General features: G+C 46.6%; 1 long non-coding RNA gene across 1 annotated transcript; it reads left to right on the forward strand.

The window, feature by feature from the left end:
- Positions 1-202: 202 nt before the first annotated feature.
- LOC116742372 lies at positions 203-7,321 on the forward strand. Its single transcript, XR_004346449.1, has 2 exons — positions 203-247; positions 5,512-7,321. It is a non-coding gene; the product is annotated as an uncharacterized LOC116742372 (long non-coding RNA).
- The last annotated feature ends 5,254 nt before the right edge of the window (positions 7,322-12,575 follow it).

Here is a 12,575-nt window from a genome sequence, read left to right on the forward strand (position 1 = left end):
ATTCCCTTGTATGTTATTTGTTGCTTTTCCCTTGCTACTTTTAATATTTTTTCTTTGTATTTATTTATTTATTTGTTTTATTGTTTTTTTGCAGTACACGGGCCTCTCACCATTGCGGCCTCTCCCGTTGCGGAGCACAGGCTCCGGATGTGCAGGCTCAGCGGCCATGGCTCATGGGACCAGCCTCTCTGTGGCATGTGGGATCCTCCTGGACCGGGGCATGAACCCGTGTCCCCTGCATCGGCAGGTGAACTCCCAACTGCTGCGCCACCAGGAAAGCCCCTGTATTTAATTTTTGATAGTTTGATTAATATGCGTCTCGGCGTGTGTCTCTTTGGGTTTATCCTGTATGGGACTCTCTGCACTTCCTGGACTTGATTGACTATTTCCTTTCCCATATTAGGGAAGTTTTCAACTATAATCTCTTCAAAGATTTTCTCAGACCCTTTCTTTTTCTCCTCTTCTTCTGGGACCCCTATAGTTAAAATGTTGTTGAGTTTAATGTTGTCCCTGGGGTCTCTGAGATGTCTTCAATTGTTTTCATTCTTTTTTTCTTTATTTTGCTCCCCGGCAGTTATTTCCACCCTTTTATCTTTCAGCTCACTTATCCAGTCTTCTGCCTTAGTTATTCTCCTATTGATTCCTTCTGGAATATTTTTTAAAATATATATATATATATATTTTGTTTGTTTTTGTTTTGTTTGTTTTTGTTTTGTTTGTGGTACGCGGGCCTCTCACTGTTGTGGCCTCTCACATTGTGGAGCACAGGCTCCGGACGCGCAGGCTTAGCGGCCATGGCTCATGGGCCCAGCTGCTCCACGGCATGTGGGATCTTCCTGGACCGGGTCACGAACCTGTGTCCCCTGCATCGGCAGGCGGACTCTCAACCACTGCGCCACCAGGGAAGCCCTTTAATGTATTTTTTGTAATATATTTATTTAATTTTACTTTTGGCTGTGTTGGGTTTTCGTTGCTGCACACAGGCTTTCTCTAGTTGCGGTGAGCGGGGGCTAATCTCGTTGCAGTGTGCGGCGCTTCTCACTGCAGTGGCTTTTCTCATGGAGCATGGGCTCTAGGCGTGCGGGGTTCAGTAGTTGTGGCACACGGGCTCAGTAGTTGTGGCTCACGGGCTCTAGAGCACAGGCTCAGTAGTTGTGGCACACAGGCTTAGTTGCTCTGAGGCATGTGGAATCTTCCCGGACCAGGGCTCAAACCCCTGTCCCCTGCACTGGCAGCCAGATTCTCAACCACTGCGCCACCAGGGAAGCCCCTTCTAGAGTATTTATAATTTCAGCAATTGTGTTGTTCATCACTGTTTGTTTGCTCTTTAGTTCTTGTAGATCCTTGTTAAACGTTTCTTGTATTTTCTCCATTCTATTCCCGTTATTTTGGATCATCTTTACTATCATTACTCTGAATTATTTTGCAGGTAGGTTGCCTATTTCGTTTTCATTTATTTGGTCTTGTAGGTTTTTACCTTTCTCCTTCGTCTGTAACATATTTTTTTGTCGTTTCTTTTTTTCTTTTTGATGGATGGGGCTGTGTTCCTGTCTTACTTGTTGTTTGGCCTGAGGCATCCAGCCCTGGAGTTTGCAGGCAGTTGGGTAGAGCCAGGTCTTGGTACCGAGATGAAGACCTCCGGGAGGCCTCACTCTGATTGATATTCCCTGGGGTCTGAGATTCTCTGTTAGTCCAGCAGTTTGGACTCGGAGCTCCCACCACAGGAGCTTGGGCCCGACCTGGGCACCAAGATCCCGCAAGCTGCATGGCACGGCAAAAAAGAAAAGAAAAGAAAAAAAGGAGCAGTACAATAACAAAGAATAAAAAATAAAATAAAATTAGAAAGATAGAATTAGGGAAAATAAAAATATAGTTGAGGGCTTCCCTGGTGGTGCAGTGGTTGAGAGTCTGCCTGCCGATGCAGGGGACACAGGTTTGCGCCCCGGTCTGGGAAGATCCCACATGCTGCGGAGTGGCTGGGCCCGTGAGCCATGGCCGCTGAGCCTGCGCGTCCGGAGACTGTGCTCCACAATGGGAGAGGCCACAACAGTGAGAGGCCCATGTACTGCAAAAAAAACAAAAAAACAAAAACAAAAAACAACAACAACAACAACAACAACAACAACAAAAAAAATATATATATATATATAGTTGAAACAACTGCAACAAGGTAAAACAACCACAACAGAAAAAAGAAAAAAAACCCAAAAACCAAAAAACCAGTTGTCTTATCTTCAAGTTCATTGATCTTCCTTCTGCTGCTCAGATCTGCTCTTGAACCCTCCAGTGAGTTTTTCATTTCAGTGTTGTACATTTCAGTCCCACAGTTTCTGCTTGGCACATCCTGAGCGTCATTTGATGCCAACTCTGTATTGTAAGTCCCCCACCCCTTGGGGTTGCTGCATCTTGCTTGTTGAGGGTTGGAGCCACCTGTGACTTTTCCTTACTTTTTCAAAGTGTAGTCCCTGAAGTTTCTGTTTAATTTTCCATGTGGTCAGCCAGTGACCTAACAAAGATTTCCTTAAATATCTAGTTCCCAAAAGGGGAAGAAACAAGTATCTTTTTAATTCCTCCGGAAGCCACTTTTACCCATTTGAAACCAGTGTTTAAAACAATGACAGCCAATGGGCTTCCCTGGTGGCACAGCGGTTGGGAGTCTGCCTGCCAACGCAGGGGACACGGGTTCGAGCCCTGGTGCAGGAGGATCCCACATGCCGTGGAGCAGCTGGGCCCGTGCATCACAGCTGCTGAGCCTGTGCTCTGGAGCCCGTGAGCCACAACTGCTGAAGCCCGTGCGCCTGGAGCCCATGCTCCCCAACGAGAGAAGCCACTGCAATGAGAAACCCGTGCACCACAACAAAGAGTAGCCCCCACTCGCCACAACTAGAGAAAGACAGTGTGCAGCAACGAAGACCCAATGCAGCCAAAAATAAATAAATAAATAAATTTATAAAAACAAAACAAAACAAAACAAAAACAATGACAGTGAAACCTGTGCCAGCCCCGCAGTGGCCAAAAGCAGCTGTCAACCGCCAGAGCACAGTTCTCGTGTTCGGAGGATGGTGGCCTTATTGCCCGTCCTTCCTCCAGCAAAGCTGTGTCAGAAATGCAGGCCGGCATCCACGTGGCTGTGTGCCACGGGCCAGGTGATGGGTGTGCTAGGTGCTGGCCAGCTGTGGATTCACTGGAATTTGCGGAAATTCCATACCCTCTTCGTCAAGCTCTCTCCTGGATGCTGCAAGCGTCTGACTAGACTTGAGTTCTAGAATAGTTACTTTAGAGTTCCTGCCAGCTCAGTGGTCCTTTAGGTGGAGAGACAGAGTCCTGGAGCTTCCTACTCTGCCCCCTTCCAGGACATCACTCCCTGATAACTGCCTTTGTAACAGTAACAAAATGTCTACCTAATTAACATTTTAGTTTTATAAAACTTATCATTTGGACATATATTATTCCATAGTGCCTACTTCAGGCCTTTAACTTTTTCTTTTAAATTGTGTCTTTAGCACACATTCCTAGGAACAGGATAAACGTTTTAAAGGACACTGATGTAAGTATGCAAATGCTTTCCAGAGTGGTTGTGCCCAATACGTAATGTCACCAGCACTGAATCCCTGGAAAACTCTGCCTGCCTGCCTGTCAGGGTGCAAAGTTGAGCAGAGCACAGTCTGATTTCCACTCCACCTTCCCGCATGGACGTTGTGCTTTTAACCTCTGCTTGCAGATTAAACGGGCACGACCGTGGCCAGTGCTTCACTAACTGACTGATTACTCAGGAAACAGCATTTCTGAGTTTGGGTTTAAATGGGACCCTCCACCCTGTCACTGCTTGTAGCCCAGATGATCTTTTGTTGGGTTGTCTAAGAACCCCTGCTCTGGGGGGGGTCCCTTCCACTGGCGTGGATGTCCCCTGAGCCAGTGGCACCCGAGGGACTGTGGCCTACTTGAAGGGAGCCCCAAAGACCTGGGTGGGGGGTAGGCTGGAGAGGCAGGGAGGGGTGGAGGGGCAGTGCAGTCTGGAGAAACATTTAACGGTGAAGCGTACCTGGAAAAAGAAAGGTACGCTGTCGTTTCCGTCATGCAGAACCAGAGGACACAGTCTGACAGGTTTTCCTGGCTGTTTGGTTTTGGCTTAATAGGGCTGGTCACACGAGCTGGTGACACATTTTCACAGGGGCCAAGTGTCCAGCCCGTCTTGGGGTGGGGAGGGAGCACGGGCAGAGGGACCCACTGGTTCTGGATGTTGGCACTGGGCCGTCTTGGGCGGCCGCTCCTGGGCACCTGGTCAGCTCACTCCTGTGCTGTGTCTTGTTGTCTCCTCAGCTCACGAGATCAGGAACCAATTTGTCAGCCTGCGTTTGCGGGTGATATCATCCCAGACCACAGGCTGCTTGTTAGATATTAATTGTTAACAGCTCTGGGCAGCTAGCAGTCAGTCAGATGAGCAGTTGGGCTCAGACAATCAGACAGTGAGGACCCTGGCCTGTTAGGGGAGGCTCAAGCATCCCCGAGTGAAAGAGGTCATGGCATCCACCCTGAAGGTCATGGTGAGGCCAGGTGAGGTCATGCTCACAGCGTGCATGTTTGGTGCTCACGTACTAGGTTTTGTGCCTGGCCCTGTGCACACCCTTGGGGCAAAGATCCAGACAGGACATCACATCTGAGCCACAGGGCTGCTGGGAGCTGGACCTGGGCTCTCCCAGCCCTGTCCTTGGGTTGAGCCAGTCCATGGGTGCCCCCCGGGTGAATGGCCTCTCTGCTCTCCTTGAGAGGCTGGAGTGGCTGGAGGGGGCCGTGAGGCCTCTCATGCTTGCCTGGGGAATCGCCTGCCCCAGCCTGTCCCAGTTTCCTATGTGGGTCTCGGGGTCCCCTGGGGTTGTAGAGTGTTTGGACGCCTCCTCGTGGGGGTGAGTGGCTCCCCTTAACCCCCGTGGTGGTTGCACCTGTCCAGAGTCCCGCAAACTCAGCACGTGGACCACACGGACTGAGGCCTGGGCTGGTCTTCCTGCAGTGACTTAATTCCACACTGACCCTGTGACAGAACCCCAGGCTCACAAAGGGAAGTGATTGGCCTGAGGTCACAGTAGTTGCAGGCAGGTCTGGGCTCCAACCCACTCTTTTTTTTTGGCTGTGTTGGGTCTTCATTGCTGTGTGCGGTCTTTCTCTAGTTGTGGAGAGTGGGGCTACTCTTCATAATGGTGCGTGGGCTTCTCATTGTCGTGGCTTCTCTTGTGGAGCACGGGCTCTAGGCACGCGAGCTTCAGTAGTTGTGGCGCACAGGCCTAGTTGCTCCGCGGCACGTGGGATCTTCCTGGACCAGGGATAGAACCAGTGTCCCCTGCATTGGCAGGCGGATTCTTAACCAGTGCGCCACCAGGGAAGTCCCTCCAACCCACTCTTAATCACCTTTGCAGAAAAGACTACCCTCACCTCAGGAGAGGGCTGGCCTCTGTCCTGGGCTCCTGGATGGTTGGAATGTCCTGCCTGAGAAGAGTTATCTTTGTTTACCTGCAGCCTTGGGCCATGCGAGGTGGTCTACACCAACAATGACCTATGGTGGAGTCCTTGGGCTGCACGGCATCAGCTCGACCTCTGGAGGGGCTGGAGCCTGAGGTTGGTCGTGTAGGCAGCCAGCTGTCACCAGCCCCAGTAAGAGCTCTGGATGCCAAGGCTCAGGTGAGCTTCCCTGTTGCCATACCCGTGCACTGTGTCCCACACCAGTGTCAGGAAAGTAATGCTGCCTGTGACTCTGCAGGGAGAGGACAATGGAAGCTCCACATCTGGAACTTTCCCTGGATTCTGCCCCATGCAGCCTCTTGGCTGATTTGAATCTGTGTCTTTTCCCTGTAACACACTGTAACCATGTTATATCAGCTTTCAAGGTGAGTTCTTTGTGTCCATGTAGAAAGTTATTGAACTTGAGAGTGATCTTTGGGAGCCTGAAACCTGTGAGTGGTGTCAGAGGTGAGGGCAATCTTGGGGACCCTGAAATGCACACCATCTCACTGGCACTTCTCAGCTCAGGAACTTTTACACATGAAACTAAAAGTGTTCCCCAAACTTATCCAGATGGGCCAGAGATGAGACCCCAGTGCTGTCCCCACCACCGCTGCTCTGATTTTCCTCTGCCCCCGGGCAAGTCCGACTCCTGGGCCTCCACCTCCAGCCTCTCTATGCACGAGTGGACTTCGGCGCACTAAGCTTCCAGACCTGTCGTCCAGGAGCGCCGTTGCCCCTCAGGGAGCCTCTGGGCTGCCTGGCACCTGCCAGCCATGTCCTGGTGCGCAGCCATCTTCCTCCAGAGGAGACGGTCACGCTATTGTGGCCCCATACCCGACACAGGTGGACTGTATTGTCACCGGCAATGCATTTTCCTATCCCTTTACAGCTCTGCATATCACAGCATAGCCTTCACTGATCGACTGGCAGGGGAGGCACGGTTTTGTTTGGAATGGGCACCCATGAGCCTTTCTCAGGCTCTCCTGGTTGGATTGCCCACTCGTGTCCAACGGCCTCTGATGTGTAGGAGACCCTTAAGCCAAGGTTACTGATCTTCCTCCACGCGTAAGTATGGGTTCCAGGCATTGCTTTTTTATTGGAAAATGTCAGATTATACACAGTACACCAAATTCTAGGTGGTCTAAAATATTTTCCAAATAATAGAAAATTTGAAGAGAACTAAGCATCAGATTTTTGGTAGCTGTAAGGAGAAATAATATAAAGAGAAAGATTTAAATACATAAAATATAAAGACTTCGAACTAAAAAAGAAAAAATCCAAAGTAAGTGTGAATGCTGCTGACAAGTCAGAGGTGGGAGATAATGGCTGAGAATGGTGTCACCAGAGTGAGGGGGACCCCAAAGGTCATTCCAACCTCTGATGTGACTTCCAAAAGGGGCAGACTGCCCTTAGGTCCCAGCAGGTCACGTGCTACTCCTGCTTCTTGGAAAGGCAAGTGGCAAAAATGCATGTTCCAGGCTCCTTCTCAGGGAGAGGGGCGCTGCAGCTCGCCACCCAGGTCAGTGCAGCTGAGAGCAAGAAAAGGCAGAATGACAGAGTTAAGTGCGCTTCCTTTGGCAAGGTGGGAAAGCAAACTATACATTTTGCAATGATTTCCCCGGAAACCCTAACTTACTTGGAGGATTTAGCAATCAGAACGATTTGCACTGTGTAACTCAAGTTGTCCTGTGATACAGAGGGTCTTTCCAAAAAAACATCCCTGTACATTGAAACTACCTGACCGCTTACTTTCATCTTGACTACATGACCATTTCTTTTTTTTTTCCAACAAGAGCATTACCTTTTTTTCCCCTTTTTTAAAAAACAATATATGTTTTTAATTGAAATATAGTTGATTAACAATGTTGTGTTAATTTCTGCTGTGCAGCAATGTGATTCAGTTATACATATATATATGTATATATTCTTTTCTAAAATATTCTTTTCCATTATGGTTTATCATATGATGTTGAATATAATTCTCTGTGCTATACAGTAGGTCCTTGTTTATCCATTAAACATTAACATTATATATAAAAGCTTCCATCTGCTAACCTCAACCTCCCACTCCATCCCTCCCCAACCCCCTCCCCCTTGGCAACCAATAGTCTGTTCTCTATGTCCAAGACTGTTTCAAAAATAGGTTCATTTGTGTCGTATTTTAGATGCTACATATAAGTGATATCATATGGTATTTGTCTTTTTCTTTATGACTTACTTCACTTAGTATGATAATCTCTAGTTGCATCTATTGCTGCTGCTAACGGCATTATTTTGTTCTTTTTTATGGCAGAATAGTATTCCATTGTATATAAATAGACCCCATCTTTATCCATTCGTCTGTCAATGGACATTGAGGTTGCTTCCATGTTCTGGCTATTGTGAGTAGTGCTGCTATGAGCGTAGGGGTGCGTGGATCTTTTTAGATGAGAGTTTTGTCTGTATATATTCCCAGGAGTAGGATTCCTGGATATGATAGTTCTATGTTTAGTTTTCTGAGGAATCTCCATGCTGTTCTCCATAGTGGTTGTACCAGTTTACATTCCCACCAACAGTGTAGGAGGGTTCCCTTTTCTCCACACAGTCTCCAGTATTTGTTATTTGTAGACTTTTTAATTATGGCCATTCTGACTGGTGTGAGGTGGTACCTCATTGTAGTTTTGATTTGCATTTCTCTAATAATTGGCGATGTTGTGCATTTTATCACGTGGCTGTTGGCCATTTGTATTTCTGCTTTGAAGAAATGTCTGTTTAGGTTTTCTGCCCACTTTTTAACTGGGTTGTTTTTTTTGTTGTTGTTGAGTTGTATGAGCTGTTTGTACATTTTAGAAATTAAGCCCTTGTCAGTTGTTTGTAAACATTTTCTCCCACTCTGTACATTGTCTTTTTGTTTTGCTTATGGTTTCCTTTGCTGTGCAAAAGTTTGTAAGTTTGATTAGGTCCCATTTGTTTATTTTTGTTTTTATTTCTATTTCCTTGGGAGACTGACTGCCTCAGGTACGATTTGTCAGGCAATGTTTTGCCTATGTACTCTTCCATGAGTTTTTTTTTTTTATTATTATTTATTTATTTTTTTGGCTGTGTTGGGTCTTCGTTTCTGTGCGTGGGCTTTCTCTAGTTGCGGTGAGTGGGGGCCACTCTTCATCGCGGTGCACGGGCCTCTCACTATCGCGGCCTCTCTTGTTGTGGAGCACAAGCTCCAGACGCGCAGGCTCAGTAGTTGTGGCTCACGGGCCCAGCCGCTCCGCGGCATGTGGGATCCTCCCAGACCAGGGCTCGAGCCCGTGTCCCCTGCATTGGCAGGCAGATTCTCAGCCGCTGCGCCACCAGGGAAGCCCCCTTCCATGAGTTTTATGGTGTCATGTCTTATGTTTAAGACTTTAAGCCATTTTGAGTTTGTTTATGGTGAGAGTGTTCTAACTTCATTGATATACATGCATCCAACTTTCCCAACACCACTTGCTGAAGAGACTGTGTTTTTTTTTTTTTTTTTACCATTGTATGTTCTTGCCTCCTTTGTCAAAGATTAATTGACCACGGGTGTGTGGGCCTATTTCTGGGCTATTCTGTTCCATTGACTCATATGTTGGTTTTTGTGCCAATACCACAGTTTTGATTACTGTAGCTTTGTATTGAGTTGGCCAAAAAGTTCAGGTTTTTCCGTAAGATGTTACAGAAAAACCCGAACGAACTTTTTGGCCAACCCAATAGTATTGTCTCAAATCTGGGACGGTTATGCTTCCTGCTTTGTTCTTTTTTATAAATTTATTTATTAATTTATTTTTGGCTGCATTGGGTCTTCGTTGCTGGAACTTGTGTCCCCTGCATTGGCAGACGGATTCTTAACCACTGCACCACCAGGGAAGTCCCGTGCTTTGTTCTTTTTCCTCAGGATTTCTTTGGCAATTCTGGGTATTTTATAGTTCCATATGAATTTTAGGATTATCAGTTCTAGACGTTTTTGTGTGGAGTCTTTAGGGTCTTCTACATATTCAGTTGGTGAAAAAGTGCCTTTGGCTTTTAAGTAAAAATAAAAGACACACTTTTAATTTTCACCAAGAACGTTATTGAACAACGTATTCACTCTTTTGTTCTACCTTCCGCCATTTTTCAGGCAACTTCATAATTCCATCTTCCCAAAACTTTTTTTTAAAATAAATTTATTTATTTAATTTATTTACCTTTGGCTGTGTTGGGTCTTTGTTGCTGCACGTGGGCTTTCTCTAGTTGCGGCGAGCAGGGGCTACTCTTTGTTGTGGTGCGCGGGCTTCTCATTGTGGTGACTTCTCTTGTTGCAGAGCACGGGCTCTAGGCGTGTGGGCTTCAGTGGTTGTGGAATGCAGGCTCAGTAGTGGCTCCTGGGCTCTAGAGCACAGGCTCACCAGTTGTGATGCACGGGCCTAGTTGCTCCGCGGCATACGGGATCTTCCCGGACCAGGGCTTGAACCGTGTCCCCTGCATTGGCAGGCAGATTCTTAACCACTGCGCCACCAGGGAAGCTCCCACAAAACTTTTTGAGCAAAGAACTGTTCCGGGTGCCTTTTACAGTCTTCCAGGGAGTTGAAATTTTTTCCATTAAGAGAATTTTGTAAAGACCTAAATAAATGGAAATCCAAAGGTGCAATGTCTGGTGAATATGGCGGATGAATCAGAACTTCCCAGCCAAGTTGTAATAGTTTTTGCCTGGTCATCAAAGAAACTAGTGGTCTTGCATTATCCTGATGGAAGATTATGCGTTTTCTGTTCACTAATTCCAGACGCTTTTCAATGAGTGCTGCTTTCATTTGGTCTAATTGGGATCAGTACTTGTTGGAATTAATCGTTTGGTTTTCCGGAAGGAGCTCATAATAGAGGACTCCCTTCCAATCCACATACACAACATCACCTTCTTTGGATGAAGACTGGCCTTTGGTGTGGCTGGTGATGGTTCATTTCTCTTGCCCCACGATCTCTTCCATTTCACATTATTGTACAGTATCCACTTTTCAATCACCCATCACAATTTGTTTTAAAAATGGAACATTTTCATTATGTTTAAGTAGAGAATTGCATGGGAAATACGGTCAAGAAGGTTTTCTCCGCTTAACTTATGTGGAATGCAAACATCAAAGTGATGAACATAACCAAGCTGGTGCAAGTGATTTTCAACACTTGATCTGGATATTTTGAGTATGTTGGCTATCTCCTGTGTGGTATAATATTGACTGTTCTCAATTAATGTTCTCTGTTTGATCACTATCAACTTCAACTGGTCTACCCGACCACGGAGCATCGTCCAGCGAGAAATCTCCAGTACAAGACTTTGCAAACCACTTTTGACACGTTCGGTCCGTCACAGCACCTTCTCCATAGGCTGCACAAATCTTTTTTTGCATTTAGGTTGTGTTTTTACCTTTTTTGAAATAATAAAGCATAATATGCTGAAAATGTTGCTCTTTTTCTTCCATCTTTGATATTAAAATGGCTACACAGAAATTCAAGAGTTTTGATACAAGTCTTTTTTAAAATGCACGCTGATATGACAGCTGTCACATACAGGCTAACAAAATTGTTTTTAATGAAGTTAAAGACAATTAGGTACTACTGAGCCATCTTAAAGAAAGAGCTGAATGAACATTTTGGCCCACCCAGTAGTATTCAGATCATCTGCATATGATGGCAACTTTACCTCTTCCCTTCCAATTTGGATGACTTTTATTTCTTTTTCTTGTCTGATTGCTGTGGCGAGGACTTCCAGTGTTGAATAGAGGCGGTGAGAGTGGGCAGCCTTGTCTTGGAACATGACTGTTTCTTACTCTGACTTCCACACGATTAGGAATTGTGTCCTGAGTAGTGGTGGGCTCAGCTGAGTAGCACTGGGAGTCAGATGCCAGTCATGGACTGAGTGAGTCAAAAAGTTTGGTAGCTTCCCTGTGATCTCAGTTCCTCTCTCATGTTACACCTGAGTGATGTAAGCTCCTCTCAGCAGTGCCTGCAGAGAGGGGAAAACAAGCTTTCACCTGCATCAGTGATTGCTGTGGACCTAAGGATCAACACTCTAGGACTTCCCTGGTGGCACAGTGGTTAAGAATCCACCTGCCAATGCAGGGGACAAGGGTTCCAGCCCTGGTCTGGGAAGATCCCACATGCTGTGGAGCAACGAAGCCCGTGCGCCACAACTACTGAACCTGTGCTATAGAGCCCAAGAGCTACAGCTACTGAGCCCGTGTGCCACAACTAATGAAGGCCGTGCGCCTGTGCTCTGCAATGAGAAGCCCGCGCACCAGAACTAGAGAAAAGCACACGTGCAGCAACCAAGACACAACACAGCCAAAAAAAAAAAAAAAAAGTGATCAACACTCTGGTCCTTGATTTTTCCTGAGAATAGAGAGAAAAAACTTTTAAAAATTATGAATAAACTAGATTACAGTATACGACAATGAATACTAGACTCTCTTGGAACTAGGAGTAAAAAATGAAAGAAAACCCTCAGTCATAGCAAAAGAAATATCAGAAAGATTAAACAAAAAGCTTTTTGAGAATTTTGTTTTAAAAGTATGTGCCAGGGGCTTCCCTGGTGGCGCAGTGGTTGAGAGTCCGCCTGCCGATGCAGGGGACACGGGTTCGTGCCCCGGTCCGGGAGGATCCCACGTGCCGCAGAGCGGCTGGGCCCGTGAGCCATGGCCACTGAGCCTGTGCATCCGGAGCCTGTGCTCCGCAGCGGGAGAGGCCGCAGCAGTGAGAGGCCCGCATACCGCAAAAAAAAAAAAAAGTATGTGCCGAAGAACTGTCTTTTTAGTAACACTATTTTTGGGAAACATCATAGTGTATAAAGAGGCACCCACGTGGTGTAGCAGCTGTAAGGTCTGGGCTCTGAGTGTGAAGAGGCCTCCTAAGCCTACATGGGCCCAGAAGCCCAAGACATCCCATGATTTCTGTGCACAGGTTTTGAGGAAAAGATCCATTTTTGAGTTGAATCTTCACTAATAAGTTAGGACCTCCCTTCTGATCTTGAAAAGTTAAAGGAGTAGATAAAGGGTTTTCTAAATTTACATCATTTCTCACTAATTAATCTTTAGAGTCCCGCCCCCCCACCCCCC

The sequence above is a fragment of the Phocoena sinus genome, chromosome 17 (genome assembly GCF_008692025.1).
Source record: "Phocoena sinus isolate mPhoSin1 chromosome 17, mPhoSin1.pri, whole genome shotgun sequence".
In the NCBI taxonomy this organism is placed as follows: Eukaryota; Metazoa; Chordata; class Mammalia; order Artiodactyla; family Phocoenidae; genus Phocoena; species Phocoena sinus.